Here is a 16,841-nt window from a genome sequence, read left to right as displayed (position 1 = left end):
TCACTCAATCGTGTCCAACTCTTTGCGACCCCATGAACTACAGCATACCAGGCTTCCCTGTCCGTCACCAACTCCTGGAGCTTACTCAAACTCATGTCCATTGAGTCAGTGATGCTATTCAACCATTTCATCCTCTGACGTTCCTTTCTCTTCCTGTCTTCAATCTTTCCCAGCATCAGGGTCTTTTCAAATGAGTCAAGTTCTTTGCATCAGGTGGACAAAGTATTGGAGCTTCAGCTTCAGCATCAGTCCTTTCAATGAATATTCAGAACTGATTTCCTTTAGGATGGACTGGTTGGATCTCCTTGCAGTCCAAGGGATTCTCAAGAGTCTTCAACACCACAGTTCAAAAGCATCAATTCTTTGGTGCTCAGCTTTCTTTATGATCCAGCTCTCATATCCATACATGACTACTGGAAAAACCATAGTTTTGATAAGACAGACCTTTGTCAGCAAAGTGATGCCTCTGCTTTTGAATATGCTATCTAGTTTTGTCACAGCTTTTCTTCCAAGGAGCAAGCAATTTTTCATTTTATGGCTGCAGTCACCATCTGCAGTCATTTTGGAGCCCAAGAAAATAAAGTCTGTCACTGTTTCCACTGTTTCCCAATCTATTTGCCATGAAGTGATGGGACCAGATGCCATGATCTTTGTTTTCTGAATGTTGAGTTTTAAGCCAACTTTTTCACTCTCCTCTTTCACTTTCATCAAGAGGCTCTATAGTTCCTCTTTGTTTTCTGCCATATGGGTGGTATCATCTGCATGTCTGAGGTTTGATATTTCTCCTGGCAATCTTGATTCCAGCTTGTAATTCATCCAGTCCAGCATTTCACATAACATATTTTGCATAAAAGTTAAATAAGCAAGGTGACAATGTACAACCTTGACCTACACCTTACCCAATTTGGAACCAGTGTGTTGTTCCATGTCTGGTTCTAACTGTTGCTTCTTGACCTACATGCAGATTTCTCAGGAGGGAGATAGGATGTTCTGGTATTCCCAGCTCTTTAAGAGTCCTCAACAGCTTGTTGTGATCCACACAGTGAAAGGCTTTAGCACAGTCGATGAAACAGATGTTTTTCTGGAATTCCCTTGCTTTTTTTCCCCCCCTATCTCTGGTTCCTCTGCCTTTTCTAAATTCAGCTTGTACATCTGGAAGTTCTTACTTCATGTACTGTTGAAGCTAGCATGTGAAATGACTGCAATTGTGTGGTAGTTTGAATATTCTTTGGCATTGCCCTTCTTCAGGATTGGAATGAAAGCTGAACTTTTCCAGTCCTGTGGCCACTGCTGAGTTTTCCAAATTTGCTGGTATACTAGATTTGAAATAGATCAACTGGAATTCCATCATCTCTACTAGCTTTGTTTGTAATGATACTTCCTAAAGCCCATTTTACTTCATTCTCCAGGATGTCTGGCTCTAGAGGAGTGATCACACTATCGTGGTAACCTGGGTCATTAAGATTTTTTTTCTATGGTTCTTCTGTGTTTTCTTGTCACCTCTTCTTAATATCTTCTGCTTCTCTTAGGTCCATAAGGTTTCTGTCCTTTATTGTACCCATCTTTGCATGAAATGTTCCTTCGTATCTCTCATTTTCTTGAAGAGGTCTCTGGTCTTTCCCATTCTATTGTTTTCCTTTATTTCTTTGCACTGTTCTCTAAGGAAGGCTTGCTTATCGCTCCTTGCTAATCTTGGAATTCTGCATTTCATATCAGATCAGATCAGTCGCTCAGTCATGTCCGACTCTTTGCGACCCCATGAATCGCAGCACGCCAGGCCTCCCTGCTGCTGAGTCACTTCAGTCGTGTCCGACTCTGTGTGACCCCATAGACGGCAGCCCACAAGGCTCCCTCGTCCCTGGGATTCTCCAGGCAAGAACACTGGAGTGGGTTACCATTTCGTTCTCCAATGCATGAAAGTGAAAAGTGAAAGTGAAGTCGCTCAGTCGTGTCCGACCCTCAGCAACCCCATGGACTGCAGCCTACAAGGCTCCTCCGTCCATGGGATTTTCCAGGCAAGAGTACTGGAGTGGGGTGTCATTGCCTTCTCCGCAGGCCTCCCTGTCTATCACCAACTCCTGGAGTTCACTGAGAATCACATCCATTGAGTCAGTGATGCCATCCAGCCATCTCATCCTCTGTCGTCCCCTTCTCCTCTTGCCCCCAATCCCTCCCAGCATCAGAGTCTTTTCCAATGAGTCAGCTCTTCGCATGAGATGGCCAAAGTACTGGAGTTTCAGCTTTAGCATCAGTCCTTCCAAAGAAATCCCAGGGCTGATCTCCTTCAGAATGGACTGGTTGGATCTCCTTGCAGTCTAAGGGACTTTCAAGAGTCTTCTCCAACACCATAGTTCAAAGGTATCAATTCTTCGGCGCTCAGCCTTCTTCACAGTCCAACTCTCACATCCATACGTGACCACAGGAAAAACCATAGCCTTGACTAGACGAACCTTTGTTGGCAAAGTAATGTCTCTGCTTTTGAATATGCTATCTAGGTTGGTCATAACTTTCCTTCCAAGGAGTAAGTGTCTTTTAATTTCATGGCTGCAGTCACCATCTGCAGTGATTTTGGAGCCCAGAAAAATAAAGTCTGACATTGTTTCCACTGTTTCCCCATCTACTTCCCATGAAGTGATGGGACCGGATGCCATGATCTTCGTTTTTCTGAATGTTGAGCTTTAAGCCAACTTTTTCACTCTCCTCTTTCACTTTCACCAAGAGGCTTTTTAGTTCCTCTTCACTTTCTGCCATAAGGGTGGTGTCACGTGCATATCTGAGGTTATTGATATTTCTCCCGGCAATCTTGATTCCAGCTTGTGTTTCTTCCAGTCCAGCGTTTCTCATGATGTACCCTGCATATAAGTTAAATAAACAGGGTGACAATATACAGCCTTGACGAACTCCTTTTCCTATCTGGAACCAGTCTGTTGTTCCATGTCCAGCTCTAACTGTTGCTTCCTGACCTGCATACAAATTTCTCAAGAGGCAGATCAGATGGTCTGGTATTCCCATCTCTTTCAGAATTTTCCAGTTTATTGTGATCCACACAAAGGCTTTGGCATAGTCAATAAAGCAGAAATAGATGTTTTTCTGAAACTCTCTTGCTTTTTCCATGATCCAGCGGATGTTGGCAATTTGATCTCTGGTTCCTCTGCCTTTTTCTAAAACCAGCTTGAACATCTGGAAGTTCACAGTTCACATATTTCTGAAGCCAAGCTTGGAGAATTTTGAGCATGACTTTACTAGCGTGTGAGATGAGTGCAATTGTGCAGTAGTTTGAGCGTTCTTTGGCATTGACTTTCTTTGGGATTGGAATGAAAACTGACCTTTTCCAGTCCTGTGGCCACTGCTGAGTTTTCCAAATTTGCTGGCATATTGACTGCAGCACTTTCACAGCATCATCTTTCAGGATTTGAAATAGCTCAACTGGAATTCCATCACCTCCACTAGCTTTGTTCGTAGTGATGCTTTCTAAGGTCCACTTGACTTCACATTCCAGGATGTCTGGCTCTAGGTCAGTGATCACACCATTGTGATTATCTGGGTCGTGAAGATCTTTTTTGTACAGTTCTTTTGTGTATTCCTGCCATCTCTTCTTAATATCTTCTGCTTCTGTTAGGTGCATACCATTCTGTCCTTTATCGAGCCCATCTTTGCATGAAATGTTCCTTTGGTATCTCTGATTTTCTTGAAGAGATCTCTAGTCTTTCCCATTCTGTTGTTTTCCTCTATTTCTTTGCATTGATCACTGAAGGTTTTCTTATCTCTTCTTGCTATTCTTTGGAACTCTGCATTCAGATGTTTATATCTTTCCTTTTCTCCTTTGCTTTTCGCTTCTCTTCTTTTCACAGCTATTTGTATCTGACAGAATGTGGTCCAGTGGAGAAGGGAACGGCAAACCACTTCAGTATTCTTGCTTTGAGAACCCCATGAACAGTATGAAAAGGCAAAATGATAGGATACTGAAAGAGAAACTCCCCAGGTCAGCAGATGCCCAATATGCTACTGGAGATCAGTGGAGAAATAACTCCAGAAAGAATGAAGGGATGGAGCCAAAGCAAAAAGAATACCCAGCTGTGGATGTGACTGGTGACAGAAGCAAGGTCCCATGCTGTAAAGAGCAATACTGCATAGGAACCTGGAATGTCAGGTCCATGAATCAAACAAATTGGAAGTGGTCAAACAAGAGATGGCAAGAGTGAATGTTGACATTCTAGGAATCAGCGAACTGAAGTGGACTGGAATGGGTGAATTTAATGCAGATGACCATTATATCTACTACTGCGGACAGGAATCCCTCAGAAGAAATGGAGTGGCCATCATGGTCAACAAAAGAGTCCGAAATGCAGTACTTGGATGCAATCTCAAAAACGACAGAATGATCTCTGTTCGTTTCCAAGGCAAACCATTCAATATCACAGTAATCCAAGTCTATGCCCCAACCAGTAATGCTGAAGAAGCTGAAGCTGAACGGTTCTATGAAGACCTACAAGACCTTTTAGAACTAACACCCAAAAAAGATGTCCTTTTCATTATAGGGGACTGGAATGCAAAAGTAGGAAGTCAAGAAACATCTGGAGTTACAGGCAAATTTGGCCTTGGAATAAGGAATGAAGCAGGGCAGAGACTAATAGTTTTGCCAAGAAAATGCGCTGGTCTTAACAAACACCCTCTTCCAACAACACAAGAGAAGACTCTATACGTGGACATCACCAGATGGTCAACATCGAAATCAGATTGATTATATTCTTTGCAGCCAAAGATGGAAAAGCTCTATACAGTCAGCAAAAACAAGACCAGGAGCTGACTGTGGCTCAGACCATGAACTCCTTATTGCCAAATTCAGACTGAAATTGAAGAAAGTGGAGAAAACCACTAGACCATTCAGGTATGACCTAAATCAAATCCCTTATGATTATACAGTGAAGTGAGAAATAGATTTAAGGGCCTAGATCTGATAGGTAGAGTGCCTGATGAACTATGGAATGAGGTTCGTGACATTGTACAGGAGACAGGGATCAAGACCATCCCCGTGGAAAAGAAATTCTGCATTTAGATGGGTATATCTTTCCTTTTCTCCATTGCCTTCTGCTTCTCTTCTTTTCTCAGCTATTTGTAAGGCCTCCTCAGATAACCATTTTGCCTTTTTGTATTTCTTTTTTCTTAGGGATGGTTTTGATTACCACCTCCTATACAATGTTATGAACCTCTGTCCCTAGTCCTTCAGGGACTCTATCAGATCTGATCCCTTGAATCTATTTGTGTAATCAATCGTAAAGGATTTGATTTAGGTTATACCAGAATGGGCCAGTGGTTTTCCCTACTTTCTTCAATTTAATTCTGAATTTTGCAATAAAGAGTTCATGATCTGAGCCACAGTGAGCTCCTGGTCTTGTTTTTGCTACTCTATAGAGCATCTCCACCTTCAGCTGCAAATATAATCAATCTGATTTCGGTACTGACCATCTGGTGATGTTCACGTGTACAGCTGTTTCTTGTGTTGTTGGAAGAGGGTGTTTGCTATGACCAGCGTATTCTCTTGGAAAAACTCTGGTTTTTTGTGTGTGTTTATTGCTCAGTCGTGTCCAACTCTTTGTGACCCCATGGACTATGTAGCCTGTCAGGCTTCTCTGTCCATGGAATTCTCCAGGCAAGAATACTGGAGTAGGTAGCCATTTCTTTTTCCAGGGGATCTTCCTGATCCAGGGATTGAACCTGGGTCTCCTGCATTATAGGCAGATTCTTTACTGTCTGAGCCACCAGGGAAGCCAAGTGGTCTTGGAGGGCACAAACAAAATCTTGCACTCACCAAGACGCAGAGGATAGAAGCAGTGACCCCACAGAGATTGAATTAAAAGTACCTGCTAGTGCTAGAGAGCGTACTGCGGAGGCATGGGTCGGCAGGGTCTCACCAAGAGACTGGGACACTGGCAGCAGCAGGTGGGGAAGGTCCCCCCTGGCTCTTGGAGCTCACCATTAATCCTGCCATAGAGCCTGTAGAGTCCAGGGCTGGGTCACCTCAGGCCAAACAACTCCCAGGGAGGGAGTACAGCCTCACCCATCAGCAGATAATTGGATTAAAGCTTCACCAAGCAAGGCCCTGCTCACTAGAGCAAGACCCAGTTTTCCCACCACCAGTCCCTTCCATAAGTAAGCTTACACAAGCCTCTTAGCCTCATCTATCAGGGGACAAACAGAAGAAGGAAAAAGAAGCACATTCTCATAGGTTAAAACAAAAATCGCATTATAGAAAGTTAATCAGGATGAAAAAGCAGAAAGTTATGTCCCAGATGAAGGGACAAGATAAAACCACAGGAAAACAACAAAATGAAGTGGAGATAGGCCACCTTCCAGAAAAAGAATTCACAATAATGATCGTGAAGATGATCCAGGATCTCAGGAAAAACATGGAAAAGATGCAACAAATGTTTACCAATGACCTACAAGAACTAAAGCACAAACAAACAGATATGAATAATACACTAGAAGGAATCAACAGCAGAATAACTGAGGCAGAAGAACAGATAAATGACCTGGAGGACAGAATAGTAGAAATCACTGCCACAGAACAGAATATAAAAAACGAATGAAAAGAAATGAAGACAGTCTAAGAGACCTCTGGGACAACATTAAACACACCAACATTCTCATTATAAGGATCCCAGAAGGAGAAGAGAGAGAGAAAGGGCTGGAAAAAAATGTTTGAAGAGGTAATAGCTGGAAATTTCCTGAACATGGGAAAGGAAATAGTCAACCAAGTCCAGGAAGTACAGAGTTCCAAGTAGGATAAACCCAAGGAGGAACACACCAAGACACAGTGATCAAACTGACCAAAATTAATGACAAAGATAAAATACTGAAAGCAACAAGGGAAAAATGACAAATAACATACAAGGGAACTCCCATCAGGCTATTGGCTGATTTCTCAACAGAAACTCTACAAGCCAGAAGGGAACGGCATGATACATTTTAAGTGATGAAAGGAAAGAACCTTCAACCAAGAATACTCTATCCAGCAATAATAGTCTCATTCAGATGGAGAAATCAAAAGCTTTCCAGACAAGTGAAAGTTAAGAAAATTCAGCACCATCCAACCAGCTTTATGACAGATACTAAAGGAACTTCTCTAGGCAGGAAACACATGAAAAGGAGAAGACCTACAGAAAATAAACCCCAAAAAAGTAAGAAAGTGGTAATAGGATCATACATATCAATAATTACCTTAAATATAAACAGATTATCACCAACCAAAAGACACAGACTGGCTGGGCAAATGAAAACACGTGCATGCATGCACTTCCACTTACCACATCACTCTGCTTGACCACTCCACCAAATTGTATATAATTATTTTATATTGTTAGGTTAATCATGTTCACATTATGGCTTGCAATTATAATTATCTTTTATTTTTTGTCTGGTTATTGATTGTGAAAACAGATAAACATCTATTACTATCGTGATTATGCAAGTATTACTCACTTAATACCACTGTATCATGACTGGTCAGCAGAAAAATAATAGAACTCTGTATCACCAAAGCTACAATTTAATATAAAAACTTGTAATCACTTTTTAAAATCCAGATGCCTAACAGAATTACCTTGAAATTTTTTGAAAAATACAAATGCTTAGGTATTGCTTTTCTCGTCTGGAGCTTCAAATATGTTTCTAATGAGCATTCATGTTTAAAAACTGGACTATATGATGATCTTTTACTTCTATCTAGTTTGTTTCACTTTTTCCATTTCATATTCAGTGCTCCCATTTCATTTAGTTTATGTTTTCCAATTTCTCCATATTTTTTTTTTATGTTTTCTCAAGCTCTTATCAAATGTAGTTGAAATGCTTTTTTTTTTTTGTATACATATACATAGTGAATTTGCTGAGTCGTGTCTGACTCTGTGATCCCATGGACTGTAGCCTACCAGGCTCCTCTGTCCATGGAATTTTCCAGGCAAGAGTACTGGAGAGGGTTGCCATTTCCTTCTCCAGAGGATCTTCCTGACCCAGGGATCAAACCCAGGTCTCCTACATTGCAGGCAGACACTTTACCATCTGAGCCACCAGGGAATTTCCCATATATAAATAAATGATATGTATAATGTATATATTTTAGAAAACATGAATTTTTACCTAACTAAAAAATTTATGACATTTTGATTCCACTTGTTAGACTTAGTATGAATAGAATGCTACATTCCTAATTACAGTAAGCAAAGGTTTACTGTCTAGCACAGGGAACTACAGTCAGTATCTTGTGATAATCTATGATGGAAAATCGTTTCAAAAATAATATACGTGTATGTGTATAACTGACTTACCATGCTGTGCACCTGAGACACTGTAAGTCAACTATACTTCAATAAAATGTGTATATTAAGAAAAATAAATAAAGCTACCACTAAGAAAAAAAGATATTCTGCATTTGCAGATTGGACAAATTAACATTGTTAAAATGCCTATGTTACTGAAAGCAATCTACAGATTCAATGAAATTCCTATCAAAATTCCAAGGACATTCTTCACATAACTAGTATAAAATGTTCTAAAATCTATATGGAATCTCAAAAGACCCCAAAGAGCCAAAGCAAACCTAAGAAAAAGAACAGAGTTGGAGGTATTGCACTGCCTGATCTCACTACATTACAAAGTCATAGTAATCAAAACAGCTTGGTGTTGGCAGAGAAGGAAATACAGAGATCAAAATAACAGAAGAAAAACCAGAAATAAACCCACACATATATGAACAATTAATTTATGACAAAGAAGCATAGAACATAGAGAAAGGACAGTCTCTGCAATAAGTGGTGCTGGGAAAATTGGGAGAGCCACATGCAAAGAAAATGAAACTAGCCCATTAGTGTACACCATACACACAAAGCAACTCAAAATGGATTAAAGACTTGAATTTAAGACCTAAAACCATAATACTCCTAGAAGAAAATATAGGCAGTATGTTCCTTGACACTGGTCTTAGCAATATGTTTCTAGATATACCTCCTCAGGCAAGGAAAACAAAAGCAAAAATAAACAAATGAGGATTACATCAAACTAAAAGCTTCTGAACAGTAAAGGAAACCACCCACAAAACAAAAGACAACCTAATGAATGGGAGAAAATATCTGCAAACAATATATTCAATAATGGGTTATATCCAAAATATACAAAGAAATCATACACAAAAACAACCCCATTAAGAAATGGGCAGAGGAGTTGAACAGTTTTCCAAAGAAGACATATAGATTGTCAACAGGCACTTGGAAAGATGGTCAAAATCACTAATTATTAGGAAAATGCAAAACAATACAATGAACTATCACCTCATGTCTGTCAGGATGGCTATTACCAAAAAGGCAAGAAATAGCAAGCATTGATAGGGATGTGGAGAAAAGGGAACCTTTGAACCCTATTGGTGGGGATATAGAAACTGGTGCAGCTGTTGTGGAAAACATGGAGATACCTTTCAAAAATTAAAAACAGTACTACAGGATCCAGCAACCCCACTCCTGGGAATATATCCAAAGAAACAAAAACACTAACTCACAAAGATATGTGCACTCCCATGTTTGTAACAGGATTATTTACAAGAGCCAAGGCATGGAAACGCCCTAAGAGTCCATCAGCAGATGAATGGATAAAGAAACTGCACTTTCTATATGCAGTGGGATAAGCGTTCAGTCATAGAAAAGAATGAAATCTTGCCATTTGTGGCAACATGGATGGATCTTGAGAGTGCAACATGGATGGATCTTGAGAGTATCGTGAAATTGAAAGATAAATACAGTATGATTTTCACTTAAATGTGAAATATAAAAAATAAAATGAACAAACAGAACCAAACAAAAACAAATACATAGACACAGAGAACAGAGTAGCTGTTACCAGAGGGGAAGGATGGGAAGGAGGGGGGAAAGTGGGTAAAGGGGATCAAGTGTATGGTGTCAGATAGAAACTAAACTTTTAGTGGTGAGCACATGTATGCTATACAGAAGCAGATGTATAACACTGTACACATGAAACTTACATGTTATAAACCAAAATTACCTCAATAAAAAATTAATCTAAAATTAAAAAACAAAAAACCCTCTCCTCAAACCCAAGTAAAAAGAGAAATAATAAAACAAGAAGAAGATACTTGTAACATGTGGCAGGCAAATGGTTCATTTTTTAAATACTAAAACCTCTGGCAAATCATTAAAAAAAAAATTCAAAGAGAAAATGAAAATAAACAAAGGACAGGTACAAACAGTTCATGGAAAGGACAAATACATCATTTTTGAATGTGTTAATATTTTTCATATAAAATTCATAACAAGTCAAATACAAATCTGTTAAGCTACAATGAAACACTATTCCTCATTTCTCAGATTAGAATTTGACAGCATTAGCTGCTAAAGCTATAGTAGAAATAGGCACACTCATATAGCACAGATGAATGAAAATTAATACAGTCTCTATATAAAGGAACTTGGTCATACCTATCAAAGAAATTCCTACAATTAGACTAGAAATCTTACTTCTAGTAATTTATTCCATACACATGATCACTAATGAGTCAGAAAGACGAGAGCATACAAAGTAATGTATTGCAGCACTTTCTGTAACAGCAAAAACTAAAACAAGCATCAGTGTTCATCAGTAGGGAACTGGTTATGTATGTACGTATGGTAGGTCTGTTTTTGTATGTGTGTGTACCCATGTACAACCATCCCCAAGCTTTGATAAGAAAAGAAGATCTCCAGGAGGTTATACACGTGACCTAAATGTAAGTAGTTCTTACTTCAGGTAGGAACTAGGGTATCAGGAAAAAGAAATAGAGGGACCACTTTCTTTTTCTAATGTATCTTTTAAAATACTTGAAAAGTTATTTTATAATATTATGTAAATACATTAACTCTTCAATATAATGAAACAAGTTATTTTTTTTAATTTATCTAAGAGAATGGGCCAGGGATGGGGGAACCAGCATTTACTGAATGTCCACTAGGTACCATACATTCAGTTCAGCTCAGTTCAGTCACTCAGTTGTGTCCGACTCTTTGCGACCCCATGAACTGCAGCATGCCAGGCCTCCCTGTCCATCACCAACTCCCAGAGTTCGCTCAAACTCACGTCCATCAAGTCGGTGATGCCATCCAGTTAACTGGTTGAATAACTTATCTAAATTCAATCCAATAACAAATTTCATTATTGGGATTCAAAACTCAGGTGCAATAAACTATAAATGTAGTTAGAGACATTTTTTAAAATTATAATTTGAAGTAAAGCTTTTGGGGGCAAATGGTAAGTAACAGTACTTTGTATAACTTCTTCAGTATAACCCTTTGGTAGAAAATACGAAAGAACCAAGTTAGAGTATAATAATGTAACCACAACCCCATTCCTCAAACTTTAGATTAAAAACCGGTAAGTGATTAGTTTCAGAAGGGCTTATTAATAATCTCTAACTAGGAGGGCTGATGATCAGATGCATAGGCAGACCACAGAAGAAATGGCAGGTGTAGTTAATATTGAAAAGAACCATGTGGTAAGATCATTTTAACTTTCTCCAACTCAGCTTCCTCACTAGCAAAAAGGGTTTTAAATCTGCTCATTCAGGACAGAATGACCAAAATCAAAGGAGTATTCCTTACGGGTTACATATGACTCTAAAACCCCTAAAATTCAGTAAAACTGTCCTAAAAAAATACAGCTTAACTGGGCAATAGCACCCCACTCCAGTACTCTTGCCTGGGAAATCCCATGGACGGAGGAGCCTGGTAGGCTGCAGTCCATGGGGTTGCTAAGAGTCGGACATGACTGAGCGACTTCATTTTGACTTTTCACTTTCATGCATTGGAGAAGGAAATGGCAACCCATTCCAGTGCTCTTGCCTAGAGAATCCCAGGGATGGGGAAGCCTGGTGGGCTGCCGTCTATGGGGTCGCACAGTCGGACACGACTGAAGTGACTTAGTAGTAGCAGAGGTTACCTGACCCCACTTGCCCCAACCTCCACCACAATCTTAATCCCCTTCCCACTCATCACTTCTCTCAAGCTACTAAGAACTAAAAAGAGAATATGAACGCATGTATACTTAAACCTAGCTGTCAGATCAAGTGCTACTTCCACTAAAGGGGAAATAAGGAGAATCCACATACATCATTCTTGGGCAAATAGCAAGCCTAGATAAAATTCCCTATTTGGAGGATGAACTATTAAGTAAAAGATTCCTGCACTGTCCCTATGCTTAGACACTGGAGGAAGGCGGGGGTGGGGGAACTATGAAGAAATCATGAAGAATTACTCTAGGACACAGGAAAGGAGATAAAAAAACACCAAACACTTTAATTAAACCTTCTCTACAACATATATACACATTTGCTTATATTTGCAAAAGAACACTAAGATAAACTGAAAATTAAGGAAAATGGTTACCTATAGGAGAGGGAGGGAACAAGAACGAGAGGAAGTAAGACGGTGCTGAATATACCTTGTTGCTGCTGCTGCTGCTAAGTCACTTCAGTCGTGTCTGACTCTGTGCGACCCCATAGACGGCAGCCCACCAGGCTCCTCTGTCCCTGGAATTCTCCAGGCAAGAACACTGGAGTGGGTTGCCATTTCCTTCTCCAATGCATGAAAGTGAAAAGTGAAAGTAAAGTCACTGAGTCATACCCGACTCTTAGAGACCCCATGGACTGCAGCCCACCAGGCTCCTCCGTCCATGGGATTCTCTAGACAAGAGTACACAGCTTCAATTTAGAAACCACGTGAATATTTTAAACACTGGACAAACAAAATCAACACTAAAAGTAAAAAGTAATCTTGAAATATTTAAAACAAAACAAATGAACTTAACAATATGTCAAATTGGTAAAACAAAATGAAAAACATTATTTTAAGGACTTTAGAACTCTGTTTTGACTATGTTCTTAGTGGAATAACATTTTTAGGCAAAGAACAGTTAAATACCATTTAGTAGTCTGATGAATAGTGATATTTTTTGAAGACTATATTTTATATATGAACATATGCATATATAAAGCAAGTAAGTAATTACGTATTCATGTTATTTAAAAATGTCATCATAAAATCAATGTAAAATCATGTAATATTAAATCTGAAGTGCTAATATCAGTATGAACTCATGCTTTTTTACTTTAGCAAAATGCCTACTTCCTGATAACACAGATAACCGAATTACAATGGCACTCTCATTTAAAAAAATTGGCTGATTCCAGGTCTGGGTGGGGCGGGCAGGAGATTTACAAGATAAACCTCGGACATCTTGTGCCAGAAGCAAAAAAGCTAGCAATTATTAAAATGAAGTTGTATCAAAAGGACACAGGAGCCAGTCTGATCAGGCTCCCAGTGTCCCTCAGCGGTCTATTACAAAGCAGAGCTGAGAGTGAAACCCAGGGAGTATACCTCCAGGAGTCACATTCTTAACCACTATTCTACACCACCTCTCACACAAGAAAAATCCAATGAAGAGGGGAGGGGGAATGAGATGAAAAGCAGAGACCAGAACAGAGAGAAAATATCTTGCCTCACATACCTCTTGAAAGAGTTGATCCCTCCTTCCTTCCCCCTTAAGTTCCTTCTTTACTTGTCTTTCACGTATTCCTCCCGCCTGACTGCACCTTTTCAGAATTTGCTGTTTGCTTCTCTTCTCCTCCACTTCCTAATACTGAAAGCTCCAGGAATTCAGATCTTAGTATTCCTGTCTTCTCTGTCCACACTATACTAACTCCCTTGGTGATCCTATTCAGCCTCATAGCTTGAAATAACTTGTATATACAGACAGCTCCTAAATTTCTATCTCCATTTATCTCTCCCAACTCTAGACTGCCACTTCGACATGTCCATATAGATGTTTATTGGTATCCCAGCCTCAGCTTGTACCAAATTGATCTCCATCCCCCATACAAAACCTGCCCCAACACAGCCTTCTTCATCCCAGTGAAGACAAATCCACCCTTTCTGGCGCTCAGACCCAAACTCTAGGGTCATCTTAGCTTGGACCTTTCCAACCCTCCCCGACTCTCTCATCCTACATTCACTGTCAGGAAATCCTATTGGTTCTACCTTAAAATATATCCAGAATCCAGCCACGCCCACCATCCCTACTGCAACCACTCAAGTCTGAAGCTACCTAGATTGCTGCATTAGCTTCCTAACAGGTCACTGTTTCTAAATTTACCCCATTCTACTCAGAGTAAAACTCCAAGTCCTTATAACAGCCCCACAAATTCTGGCCCCTTATTACCTCTCTGAATTCACTTGCTACCACCCCTCCTTTTCCACTCCCCTTGCTCAGCCAGTGTGGGCTCACAGCTGCTCCTCAAACATGGGGGCACACCTGTATAGGATGACCTTTGGTCTAGCTATTCCCTTTGCCCAGAACATTCTTCTCTCAGACACCTGTCCGGTCAACTTCCTTAGCAATCTTTCCCCAAATCTCACCCTCTCAGGGAGGCTCATTCAGATCTATCTGACACCACATTGCCCCTGCTGTACTTACTTATTAATGTATTAGCTTTCCCTCCACCCCCCTCCACCCACTGGAAGAAGAGAGGTATTTGTCTAGCTTGTTCACTATTGTATCTAAAGTGCCTGACAATGTACAACATCAAGCAGCACTAAAAAGGTTCAAATAAAATAATTTAACAAAGCTAAATCTATCATCATCAGAGCATAAGTGGGTTATTTAAAATTATTCAAAAGAAAGACTTTTACACTGGGGGAGCGTTAGTCACTCAGTCGTGTCCAACTCTGTGACTCCATGGACTGTAGCCTACCAGACTCCTTTGTCCATGGGATTCTCCAAAGGTACGCCTAAATTCACCTCTATGCTGCCTGTAAGAGACACTTTTAACACAAATGGAGTAAAAAAAGTTAAAAGTAACAGAATGTACCAAAACACCAGGTAAATACAAATTGAAAGAAAGTAGGAGTCATGTGGGCATTAAGAAAATAAGCTTCAAAACTAGACAGACCTAGGATCTAAGTGTCGTTACAACACTCAACAGCTCTGTGACCTTTGGGAAGTTACTTCCCTAAGCCTCAGCTGAGTCATCTATAAAATGGCAGTATTACCTATACCTCAAAGGGTTTTTAATGAGAATTAACATGAAACAAAGCATTTAACATGTTGTCTGGCATATAATCAACACTGGAACATGCTGTAATGACCTTGTCATATACTAAAATGGAACAAATATCTTTCAGTGTTTCTATAAAAAAATACAGTCTCTGTAAGAGTTGTTTTAAAATAGGAGGAAACACCAGAGCTACAATTCTAGCTTTTAGGCAGCTATTCAGGTTTCTGAAGAGGCCTAAAGAAGCATTCAATACTAAAAGGCTTACTTTACAAGAGCCTACCCAACTATCCTTCCTTCCCTCTCAGGTAAAGCACAAATATTTATTATGCGCTGTTAGAGGCTTCTTACAAACTTTATGAGGTAGCAACCCTCCACTACTCAAAAAAACTTAGCATACAAATAAACTCCCAAATGTGAGAAACGCAAGGTGGCATTTATAAGACAGACTTACTCACTGCAACAAAACATTTATAATAACAAAAGGCCAGAAACAACTTAAATAGCCATCAGTAGGAAACATGGTTAAACATATCCATATAGTAGAGTACTAAGCAATTTTTTAAAGCAGACCTTTATGTAGTGATATGGGATAACCTCCAGGATATAGTCTTAAAACAAATCAAGGGCTGCCCCGTGTGTAAAGTCTGGTGGGAGGACATGTATATTTGCTCATATTAATAAAATATCTCTAGAAAAAACTTATGAGGACGAGGGACTAGACAAGCAAAAGGCATATATTTTTGAACTTTTAAAAATTTTCACCCATTTGAATGCATCACCTGTCATAAAAAAATATTTAAGTAAAAAGACTATTGAATAAGTTAGTTTCTATCAGTGACAAGCAAGGTAAATTCTGCCTGAATATTCACCAAACATTAACTGAATACCTCCTACATGTTGATGTTTTTACCTTCAATTTTAGGATCTGATATCAAAAGCAAAGGCAACAAAGCAAAAACAAACAAACTGGACTACATCAAACTAAAAACCATATTAACTGAGCATGGCAAGCACAGTGTATTTATCAATATAACACTTGTATCACTTCCTCTTTCAAAATGAAATAAAATAAATCCCTAGCAATGGTTCGCAAGGAGTAACATGCTTGATCAGTAACAGTTTTAAGCACAACTAGTTTGGTGTACAGATGAAGATCCAGACTAGAAAGTGCTAGTGGTTAGAGCTATCGTGAAATGGTGTGCTCAAGATTATCCATTAAGAGACCAGTGAAGAATAAACAGCTTATATTTATGTTTTCAATGGTGGTTCTCTCCTCTGGCTGCTCCTCGCTCTTTTTGTCCTAACTCTACTATGACCAGAATACATTGGCATCTACTCATAATCCCTGAAAACAGGAATAACATTACTACCAGTTCAAGAATAGAAACAGTAGCCATCATTTATTCAATATTGACCATGTCCTCTGTGATGAGTGCTTAATTAGACATGATTTTATTTAGTCCTTAGGGTAAACTTGAGAAGTGGATTACATTACCCACTTTATAGATAAGAAACTAGAAACTTAGCAAGCAGAACAAACCACCAGTGGGCCACACACCTAGCAAATGGCAGCTGCAGGATTCAAGGCCAGGTCCAGCTCACACTAAAGCCTATGCTCTCCACTAGAAGGCTAAGTTACCTCCCTAAATGTTCCTCCTATCCCAACATTAACTGTATCTGAAAATAGCAAAAGCAGTCCTTCTGAACCCTTTCAGAGGTGAGCACTTAGAGAGAACACACATCCTTAGCAGCTCTC

General features: G+C 39.6%; 1 protein-coding gene and 1 pseudogene across 2 annotated transcripts in view; one reads left to right on the top strand and one right to left on the bottom strand.

Moving 5' to 3' along the window:
• MARK1 (microtubule affinity regulating kinase 1) overlaps nt 1-16,841 on the bottom strand; it is a 140,799-nt gene that overhangs the window by 76,245 nt on the left and 47,713 nt on the right. The gene's annotated exons all lie outside the window — the stretch shown is intronic.
• Nucleotides 3,582-5,189, top strand: LOC129652864 (craniofacial development protein 2-like; annotated as a pseudogene).

Source organism: Bubalus kerabau, chromosome 5, assembly GCF_029407905.1.
Source record: "Bubalus kerabau isolate K-KA32 ecotype Philippines breed swamp buffalo chromosome 5, PCC_UOA_SB_1v2, whole genome shotgun sequence".
NCBI classification, from domain to species: Eukaryota; Metazoa; Chordata; class Mammalia; order Artiodactyla; family Bovidae; genus Bubalus; species Bubalus kerabau.
Note: the sequence above shows the minus strand (reverse complement) of the source record. Positions and strands in the feature narration are given on the sequence as shown.